Here is an 11,265-nt window from a genome sequence, read left to right on the forward strand (position 1 = left end):
AGCGAAACAAACAGAGGGAAAATTCATCATGCAGAGATTTTGACACCTTCAGAGTACAGAGTAAATTCCTCAAAGAGAATGGCAAAACCCGCTGCATGTTTAAAAAAATCTGCTGAGTTTAGAAAACCTACCAGAAATGCTCCTACCTGTATGGCTGTTGGCAGCTGCATTCGCACTTGAGAGCAGGAGGCTGAGTCTCCTGGATAATTGTTCAAGTCTTTTCTTCCTGATGTATAAACTGATACGAAATCCTGCTACCAAAAAGCACAGTTAGCTCTAGAATTACTATCTGCAGATAGTAGTAGAGGATGGATTGTAAACAGAGATTAATGGGGATTTGTAGCTTGTGTCTAAATCTGCCAGTCATGGGTTCCTTGGTGCACCGCCAATAACCTTTGGGCTGCTGCACGGAAACAGGTTCAATCATACTTAAAGACTGATATTGGCAGAACTTGGAGACTGTGTACATGAGTTTCCTCTTCTGATCTGATCCAACTTAAAATGAAAACAAAAGGAGGGGAGGAGTAATATAGAAACATATGCATTTTATTACATGTAATTGCAATAAAATGCTTGCAGACAAGAATATATATGAGAAAAAAAAAAAAAAACAACAAAACACCAGTTCTGAATTTGTTGGAATTGCACAAAAGTGGGCACACACCAGCAGCTTCTTCCTTCTGTTTATCTTCCAGGTATAAAGCAGTGCTCTGCACTGAGCTGCTGCATGTGTCTCCACGTATTTCATCTCATGCATAAGAGGCAGGGAGGGACATATGCCCTCCTTCTCTGACCCTATGACTGAGTTGCTCACGTCATCCAAAGTGGGGCTTAGCCTTCATCCTGCGGTTGTGTCTCCTGGAGGCAGATCTGCAGAAAGATATTCTGCCCTTGTCTCAAGTTTATGATGGTAATGGGAATAGTCACCACAGTATTTCACGCAGGTTTTGTAACATACTCTTTGTGTACTTCAATCAGCAGTGATATTGCCATAACCGAAGGGTGCTTGTTGTTGCATATGCTCGCCTTTTTGAACTCTTGAAAGATCACACCGGAGGGAAAAGGCCAACAGTGCCAGGCTTTGGATGAGGATTCATGAGAACAGCCTGCAGTACTAAATAGATTCTTTTGTAGCTGCTCAGACAAATAAGTACTACTTTGTTGCTCTTGGTTTGACGACTTGACTTCAGGAAGACTCATGTACTGGAAACAGCTACTTCACGGCCCTTCTCCTTTCAAAACCCAAATACTCAAACTTCGTACAATCAATAATTGCGGTTCTAATGATTTAAAACTGAACTGAGCAGGCTGAAGTAGCAACTGGCAATCATACTCAAAAAGTAGGTTAGTATGTCATGCTTGCTGTGAGGCTTGTGAGCTCCTCCTGGACACCAGCTGCTTCACAGGCAGGCAGTGAGAGACACACTGCCTCAGGATCAGAAATTACCCAAGCTCTGTAAATGTTTCCACACTGAATCTGAAATAAAAACAAAAGCAATTGCTTATTTACATAAATGAACACAAATCATTAATAGAAGTAACTCCAGCCATGTTATAATTCTATCATTTTATGCTCTGAGCATTTGAAGTATATATATTCTTTTATTTTTTAATACGTATACTGCCTAGACCTGTCTTTCAGAGAAAGCTGATAATAGGTATAAAAGTATCCACTAAACTGCAAACAGGGCACCAGAAATCTATCAATAGAGAAATATGGGTCTGGCGAAGAGCACAGTCAGGACCCTGAGCTTCAGCAGAGCGAAGTTCCAGCTGTTTAAGGAATTATTGGATGAGATCCTCTGGGAAACTGTTCTTAGGGACAAAGGAATGGAACAGAGCTGGCAGCTCTTTAAGGACATCTTTCTGAGAGTATCCATTCCCTAGCACAAGAAATCAGACGGAGAAAGCAGGAATCCAGCATGGCTGAACAAGGTCACAGTGAGGGATAAGAAGGAAATGTACAGACAGTGGAGGAAGAGATGCATGGCCCGAGAAGAGTGCAGGGCTACCATCTGAATGTACAGAGATGGGAGAGGGAAAGCCAAGGCACGGGTGGAACCATAAGTCATGAGGAATGTGAAAAATATTAAGAAGGGATTCCTCTGCCAGGAAGAAAAACTATAATAAAGATAAAACCCAGAAAGAGTTTTCACCAATTTCCTCCACCCTCCTCAGATTTTGTCTTTCAGGCCTAGGGTTCAGGTGTGGATAAAATAACCTTTACCTTCATCAACTTTATCTTTCCTTTTGATTCATATTTGTGGCAATGTTTTTCAGAGTAATGTTTCTATTAATTCTTTTTTCTATTCTATACAAATGCAGTAAACACTGGAAAATGTTAGATCAGTGGCCACTAAACAACAGCAACAACAACAACAAAAAAAAACCCTACAGAACTGACATAGTCTCTGTAATTTAAACTGCTTCTTTGCCCTGCAGAGATTTTTAAGCATACCTTGTAGGGATTTTTTCTCTGTTGGTCCTGGGTTTGGGTGTCTTTTTTGAACTTCCAGGGATGCTATAGCATCCCTTGGTCACAAGAGGGAAGTCGTGTATTATCTGCAGAATTCATTTTTTAACAATGAAATTTCTGCAGCCTAATAAAGCCTAAATGTGTGAGGATATGTATGTGTTTGAGACTTGTAAGTGTGCTTATTAATCTATCTATATATTTACATACACACATCTTTCAGTTACCGAATAAGAGAAATCACTGATAGAAATAAATAACAACAATCATAGCTTGCAGCCAATATCCTTACATTGGCCTAAAAATATCTTTTTTACACTCCTGAGTGCTCACATTCACGATTAGTCTCAAAGCTAATATTATCTGTTGCTATCAGCACTCACCCACATCATTCCCCCTGCCAGCAGGGCCTGGCCAGCAAAGAGTCTTTTGCTAGCCAAAATTCGACTCTATTTGAAATTCACCCCAGAATTCATAGCATTAAGTGTACTTGCATTTACTTTGTTATAATGAACACAACTAGTAAGCCTAACATGGCATGGCAGCTTCTTCTTGTAAACCTATCTACTGTATCTCGCTCTGCTGCTAGCGAAGACCATTGCGAGATAACTGCTGGCAGTTCAGTAGCTAGATTTGGATCCAGATATGTTGATGTTTAATTTGTAGCTTTCAGGGAGATTCGTTTCCTTGGAATCAACAGCAAACATCCTGTAAAAGTAAACTGCCATGTCTGGCCCAAGGGTATGCCAGGTCCCTTGCACTGTTTCATCAAACTCTGTCGACTCCAGCACAAATTCCAGTAGCCCTTCAGTTCATCCCAGGTCTGTGAACCAGTGCAAACTCGCTGTACTGTGCCAACAGGTGCTATGTGACACAGTAATTTATAGTTCATAGAATCATAGGTTTTGTTTGAGTTGGAAGGGATGTTTAAAGGCCATCTAGTCCAACTCCCCTGCAGTGAACAGGAACGCCTACACCTAGATCAGAGCGCTCAGAGCCTCCTCCAACCTGACCTTGGATGTCTCCAGGAACATCCACTACCTCTCTATGCAACCCGTGCCTCATCAGAAAAATCTTTTTTCTTATAACCCATCCAAATCTTCCCTCTCTTAGTTTAAAACTATTTCCCCTCATTCTATAACAGCAGACTCTACTAAAGAATCCACCCCTTTTCTTCTCACAGCCCCCCCTTTAGACACTGTAGACTGTTCTCAGGTCTCCCTGGAGCCTTCTCTTCTCCAGGCTGAACAGACCCAGCTCTCAGCCTGTCCTCACAGGGAAGGTGTTCCATCCCTAGGGTTATTTCTGTGTCCCTCTTCTGGACATGCTCCAACAGGTCTGTATCTTTCCTGTGTTCTGCACACAGTGCTCCAGGTGAGCTCTCACCAGCGCAGAGTAGAAGGCCATGCTTCTTTTTGATGCAGCCCAGGATATAGTTGGCTTTCTGGATTGTGAGGGCACATTGCTGGCTCATGTCCAGCTTGCCATCCACCGGTACTGCTAAGTCCTTTTTTACAAGGCTATGGTCAATCCTCTCATCCTTCAGCTTGTATTGATAGTGGAGATTGACACGATTCAGGTGCAAAACCTGGCATTTGGTTTTGTTGAACTTCATGAGGTTGGTTCTCCTGGGCCCACTGCTCAAGCACTGAACATTCCTCCCACCAAATCCACCTATTTCCAATTTAGAGAGAAGGATCTTGTGGAGGACCATGTCAATGGCCTTACTGAAGTCCAGACAGATGACATCAGTGGCTCTTCCTTTGTCCACTGATGCAATTATTCCACCAAAGAAGGCAATATGTTGATGAGGCAGGACTTGTCATTGCTGAAGGCATGCTGCTTGTCTCATATCACCTTGCTGCCATCCATGTGCCGTAGCACAGTTTCCAGGAGGATCTGTTGCATTATGCAGTTGCATCATGCAGTCGTGCTTGATTTGGCTTTTGGATTTCTCATGTCTATTTTGCACACTCTACTTGTTGTTCTCTGACCCTGTGACTTCTTAAATGCATTCAGGTTTTCTGTCTGTACAACTAGTGCCCTTCAAACACAGCTGGGCTGCATCCTGAAGAACATCCCCTCCATAGCTGTGTCTGATAGCACCGATACAAATGCAGTGGAGATTGGGCCACACATCAGTGATGTGTTGCAATGAATTTGGGGCCTGTGAGAAAAGATGAGTTATCAGGCGCCATAGGGCTGATTCCTAGAGCTCTATCATGGATTGTGTTTGGGATCTGGAAGTGGGTGTTTGGGATCTGGAAGTAGATGTTTGGGGACATGCACAAGTTTCCAGATGCACGGAGTTGATTCTCTTACACCGATTTTTGGATTATTCTATGAAAGGCATTGTAGGCAGGAGAAGGGAGCTTTCCTAATCTAAGTTTGGTTACCGAACCGCCGATCACATGGTTATCTGTCAGGTTTGATATATGGTTTTGAAACTTGTAAAGGAAAGCCACACATAATTAATCATTACCTATAATCTGCACATCTGAGCTATTAAACAATCCAATCATTAATTTAATTGCACCACACCTGCATATCATCATTGTGTTTGTATGACTTGTTGGGATAAGAAATTTTGCACAGTCTAATTTTGAAAATCTTAAAAGCTTGGGACTGATCAAAGAAAAAACTGCCATAACAAGGCTAGACCTCAAGCCAGGTGAACAGTTATGAACATGTCTCATGTTGTCAGGACAGCATGTGGTACAACAGCCTGGATGTAAACACAAACACAGTCAGAAAAGCATAGGTGAAGACTTTCTCAAGGCCGTATCTTTTCACTGTCAAAATATTTTTGTGATTTGATGATGCTTCTGGAATTGATTTCTGTCTCGGTACACTTTTATATAACCTTTACTATTATCTGTGTGGGTTTTTGTTATAAATGTAGCCAAATTACAGGACTGGATGGCCCTTTTTGGGAAAGAGTACATGGTAGGATTAAGTTGTTATTCTCTGAGTATGGATTTTGGTCATTCTAATGCGCATGTATTAATCTGCAGTAAATGGTCTTCCAAACAATTTCAATAAAGGTTGATCAAGAACTTTGGTAGGGATGACTGTAGATACACATCTACAAAAGCATGAAATGATACCAACACATGGCAATAACTGAATTTCATTTTGTAATGGAGCTAGAAGAGTGCCAACCATAAAACTACGATGGCAGTGTTTCGCTGTTTAAACGATACGAAAAATGTTCTATAAGGACTCATTAAGAACTCATTGCAGAGACAACTATTACATCTTGTTTGGTCAGACAGTTCTTCTAAAGGGTGACAGTTATGCCAGGTTTTCTTTCATATATGTTAAGAGGATTAAACATGTTGCTGCAAGTGACATCCTGGTGTTGCTTGAAAAAGTACCTCTAAAGAATTCATTTAAAATTGGGCTTTGTGGGCACACAAATTGACAACTTGGCAAAGCACAATTCCACATTATGCTTTAACTTACTTAGCTGAGGGCACCTAAGGAAGTATAGTCCTGTTGTTCTTACACCTCTCTCAGGTGAAGAGTCAGATGGAAAACCAAGAGTTATTTTTTGTTGGTCCTTTACAACTGCACAGCCACACAACTGCTGAAGCTATCCGTGTTCAAGCAAATTAACTCTAGTAGGACATGTCATTGTAACAAAATATTTCTAGTATCAAAAACATGTCAGACCAGGCTTTCGTATAGTTCTGCTTCTTCATTCATTATGTCTTAATTCTTTGTATCAAATAAGTATAAATGAGTGCCAGCTAAAGGCTGCAGCCTTGGGGCTGGCAGCAACACATTCCTGCAATCCACATGCAGCTCTTGCCCCTGTTTCACCCACACTGCTCCACTTGGCTGGTAGTTTCCTTTCATGCAAGGGGATTTCTCAGTTCACTACTTGGAATACTCTGGTTCTAAGTTCCCCATAACAAGGTTGTTCCAGTGCCAAAGATCTTTCCAGCTCCTGGACCTCTCTTGGAGACAACTGACAGGACAAAATACACACTAGTCAATAGAATCTTCTGGTCTCCCAGTCTGCCCCAAGGCTTGCCTCAAAGATAAGCTGGTGGTAAGATCAGTTTCAAACAGCAACACTGAGCAGCAGCTTCCATCTAAGCCAAGAAGTCTTCTAGATTTCTCTGAACATTTTTGCATCCCATATGAAAGGGCGTCCTATATTGAAATATTCAGGATATGTGATCTATATACACAGCTTTTCTTAACTGCACACAGATAAGTAAGAGGATCGTGGTGAAAGCTGCACAAAATTATGCTTTCCTTGCCCATCTTGTCCTCAATACCAGAGACTGCAAGGAGCAGGGAGGCTGTGCTATAAAGCATTTAATTTTCCCTTTCCTCTTCCCTCAAACTGTTCTGCAGCATTTGCTGCATCTGTCAGTCTCTGATGAAAGGAATTTTTGGGTCTTCAATGCCAATTTTCTTAAAATATCATGAGATTCACCAGAGCTCCTGGTCCTTAGGGGTTTGGGCCTCTAAGTTGATGATAATGATCAAATGCATTTTTGCACTTTTCCTCTCTTGCAAACACCACAGCCTTTATTTCTAATCGCACTACGGTAGTGCAACATACGTGCCAAAAATACTCTGTATCAACAGGAATGTTTTAGGTCTTCGTGTTTTCCTTTCTCCTGCATTTTACTTAGTAATGTGATGTCAAATGTATATGGGAGCAGGAAAATGAAGCTGAGACACTTTTTCTACCATGGAACATTTATATATCTATATGGCTGATTTATATCCTGCCTGAAGTTGGTGTCATACAGAAAATCTCTCTTCTCTCCCACAGGCTGCTTGCAAAGTCAGAAGTAGGCTGATCATTATCTGCGTCTCTTCAGTCATGATTTCCCTCTTCTTTTGTTATTTGACAATTCCAATTTTGTGGGGAGTCAGGGGAAACTCCGCTCACTCCTGGGCTTTTCACTGACTTATTACTCCTGGAAAATAGTTGTTCAGTCTGAAAGTTGTCAAAAGAAAAGCTGAAGATATTAATGCAATAAATAAATCAAAGACATCCGTTTTCTTGTAAAGCTTCTTGATGGTGATTGTGATTCTGACATGACTAAAAAGAAATCTCACATGTATTTCACACAGACCTTTATTAATACTTTCTTATTGGTCACACAGTCTGATTGCTGTCACTTTGTTCTACAATGTAGCTTAGTATTAGTGTTGAATTTTCTCGTGTATTACTACACTACTAGATTCAAGATAGCAGAAATAATTCAGACACGTTACTCTTTTGTAAACACCTTTGATTGTAAGGGCAATGTTTGTATCAGGACAAAAATCCGTTGTGTCAACCAGCCCTTCACCCCTTTGGGTGCTGAGCCGTGCAGATGCTGAGCTAAAGTCCATTCTGTGCCCCAAAAGGAAGAAGACATCATTTCTCTAGTATCTCTGAGCAGTACTATGAGCATTCAGGAGTACCTGCAGATGTTTATGTAAGACAAAGGATTCTGGTTTGAACTGACTCGTGGTGTGCAGCTTACAGCCTGGATCGTGTGTCCGTGAAAATGCTGTACTTTGTTGATAAGGACTATGTTGTTTCCATGGGAGATGCACATAAAACCCTTGGAAATCTTCCATTCTAAATTGGGAAACCAGACCATACAAATACATAAAACTGCTTTTAAATGCTATGTAAACTATTGCAGGAAAGCCCTTGAATGGCAGCCCAGTGCCCCTCCTTCCCATGCTATTACATAGACCTTGTTCCTACAGAGGTACAAGAGGCTTAGAAAATAAAACAAGATCAAGTCCCCCGAAAAGTATCTTCTAAATCTATGATCTCCTATCTGCCATTGGAGATGGCTTATTAGGTCTCTGACACTGCTAGTGTCTTGGACTTGTCTTGCAGAGGATCATGGTGTTCTATAGAGGGTAGGATTCTGAAGACAGCACAGAAGTTTTTAAAACAACCATCCTACTACATGAATGCCTGAATTAAGGCAGAAATTACAGCCATGGCACTGCAGATCTTGTGGCTGACTGCTCTCAGCAACAAAACCCTTCGAAGAAAGTGTTTATGCTGACTGGTGTCACAGGACTCCAGGATCTCCTTGCAGGAGAATTAAGCAGTTGTTCAAGAGCTTTCAAAACAGATTTTGGCAGTCTGTAGTAAGGAATTGGTCTGTACATTGCCAACAGCTAACTCTAAAAAGACAGAGATGCCAGAAGGAAGATGTAATATGTGCAAAGATAAGGCAGGCACCCCTATTCCTGGATCCTCAAAATTCTAGAGTTTCTGTCTCAGAAATCCTAAAGCAAATTATTCAAAGCCTCCTGGAAACTGATGGTGAGACACAGAAGCAAGACAAACACAGATCTCCACATCTGAAAATCAGCGTGCTCTTTGCCACGGGTACCTGACAGGTTTGAACAGCTAGCTGGATGAAGGGTTAATTCCTAAAATCAGAGTTGATTATAAATTTCCCACTGTAAAACTATTCCACAATGTATTTTACTTTGCAAATGTTGTATATCAAACCTCTGACCCTCTTCACCTCTGCTGTCCCCATGTCGCTTCCTCTCTATCAGAGAGTGTAGTACAACACAGCCTGCTAGAGAGCTTTTAGACAGAGATCACTGAGATAACAGAAAAAAAACTATATGTTACAGTAATTAAGTACCTCAATTGATCTGTTTTCTTTTGTTTTTATCTGGCAGTTTCACAAGTCTGTCACAAACCAAATGAGAAAGAGAGAGAGAAGGGGCCTGCAGGCATCTGAACTTTGAGCAGAGCGGAGCTGAGGGGACAGGAGTAGATATTCTGCAGATGTGTCTTGCAATAGTTAGGTTTGGTTTTTACCTTCTTTGCTAGAGTTTCCCATTGCCGTATTGCAGAAGCGATTTGACTGGACACTGATTTGCCTTTTGGTCTCAATTCTGTTGAGCCGAGTGGCATATCTGAGCTCGTGACACTAGAAGGATCTTCAAAGTCAGCATTAAGTATGTCCTGAGAAAGAAACAGTGAGCTACAAGTCCCAAGCATGTGAGCCCATTAAGAATTCATAATTCACTGTAGGTAATCCTCTTGCTTTGTTTGTTAAGGCATTCATGAGTTCTTCACTACTTGAACGAAAGAACGAAGCAGCTATGGGCAGGAAAGTCTGCAACCTTGCCAGAAAGAAGCTAAGCTGCTTACTCACGGTGCACAGATCATATCAAAAAGTAAAACTGATGCAGATAGGAAACAGAGAACTTCTCTTAACATCAGAAGTCCTCAAACATTTTGGATACTATGCACTGGTTAGAATGAAATAAAAAGAGGTCATGAAAACATTAACAAGCACAAATGGAAGCCTCGGAGTTCTGCAGCAACAAAGTACTTGAGAAGGGAGGGGAATGGGTACCAGCTCAAGATCTTCAGAAGCACAAATGCATTTTGCTGTTCTGTCTCACATGAATTAAAGTGATGGACTAGAGCTTTGCAAAAGCACTGCAATATTCACTGGTACAAACTCAGATGTTCAAACCTTTTAACAAGTATCAAACACTTAAAATGAAGACTCCTGAATACCGTTGCTCACATAAGCAGCTTTATTGATTTTAACAGTCGTTATTTCTACCTTTGAATTTTCAGATGGACAATAAATACAATAAATAATGTTTCCCTCCCCCCTACTTATTGCAGAGTTTCATCTTATTTAACTTTTCTTTAAAACAATTAAACTCTCGATTTATGGATTTCCTGATAAGTTTTCAGGATTTTTTCCAGAAACGTCCTCACAGTTCCCTTGGTCTTGTACTTGCAATTTTTTCCACTTGTCAGACTCTGCGGTAGAAGGAACAATAAAGTTGGGTTATGAAAGGTTGTACACAAAAAGATGAAGTACTTAGATGAAACAGCAGGGTGCAGAGCTGGGTGAGAGCAGAGCCCTGTGGCTGCTGCATGGCTCTGACAGCATTCACCTTGGTGAGCTCACTGCTCGCTTCAAGGAGCTTGGTGCTGCAGCATCGCTGTCTCCCCTGTCTCACTGAATCACAGTTTTGCTCAGAACATAAATAAAGGAAGTTTCATTGCCTCTGAAAAGGATCCTGTGGATCCAGGAGTCTTTGTGAGCATCACCTCAAGTGCAAGGATGCCGCAAATCACAGCAGTGTTTGGTGTTCAAGAATCCCTGAAGAAATTGCAGCTGCAGTAGAACTAATGCTCCAGAGAAGGATGTCCCTGCCTGCCTGTCCCCCTCCATCCTGCTTCTGCACATCTATTCCAAACTTCTATATCATTACCTGGGGGGAAGTTCTCTACTATGAGAGTGGTGAGGTGCTGGAACAGGCAGCCCAGAGATGCTGTGGATGCCCTGTCCTTGGAGGTGTTGAAGGCCAGGTTCGTTGGGCAGCCTGGTCTAGTATTAAATGGGGAGGTTGGTGGCCCTGCCTGCAGCGCCGGGGTTGGAGCTTCATGATCTTTGAGGTTCCTTTCAACCCAAGCCATTCTATGATTCTACGATTATTCAGCGTAAGAGACATCTGAGATGAACAGAAAAAGCACTTTAAAGAAAGCTCCTTTCCCATAGTTTTGTGATTAAAGGCCCTGATACTAGCAGGGTTTGGAGAAGGGAAGAGGACACAGTGGCATAGAGACCACCTCCTTGTTTCCCATGTCAGTGTTAACAGGTTTCTATCACCTCATGCCAGTGCCAGCTACTACATCTACATCCTGCATTAAAAAAAAAATAAAAATTAAGTATTTAAAACACATTTTGACTTAAACAGCTGCAAAAAAAGTTATAAAAACCCTTTCTCTTGCAGAAAGTAGACAAAGATATACAGGAAGACAA

Source organism: Centrocercus urophasianus, unplaced genomic scaffold (assembly GCF_019232065.1).
Source record: "Centrocercus urophasianus isolate 14NV4802_14NV808 unplaced genomic scaffold, USGS_Curo_1.0 seq_26, whole genome shotgun sequence".
NCBI classification, from domain to species: domain Eukaryota; kingdom Metazoa; phylum Chordata; class Aves; order Galliformes; family Phasianidae; genus Centrocercus; species Centrocercus urophasianus.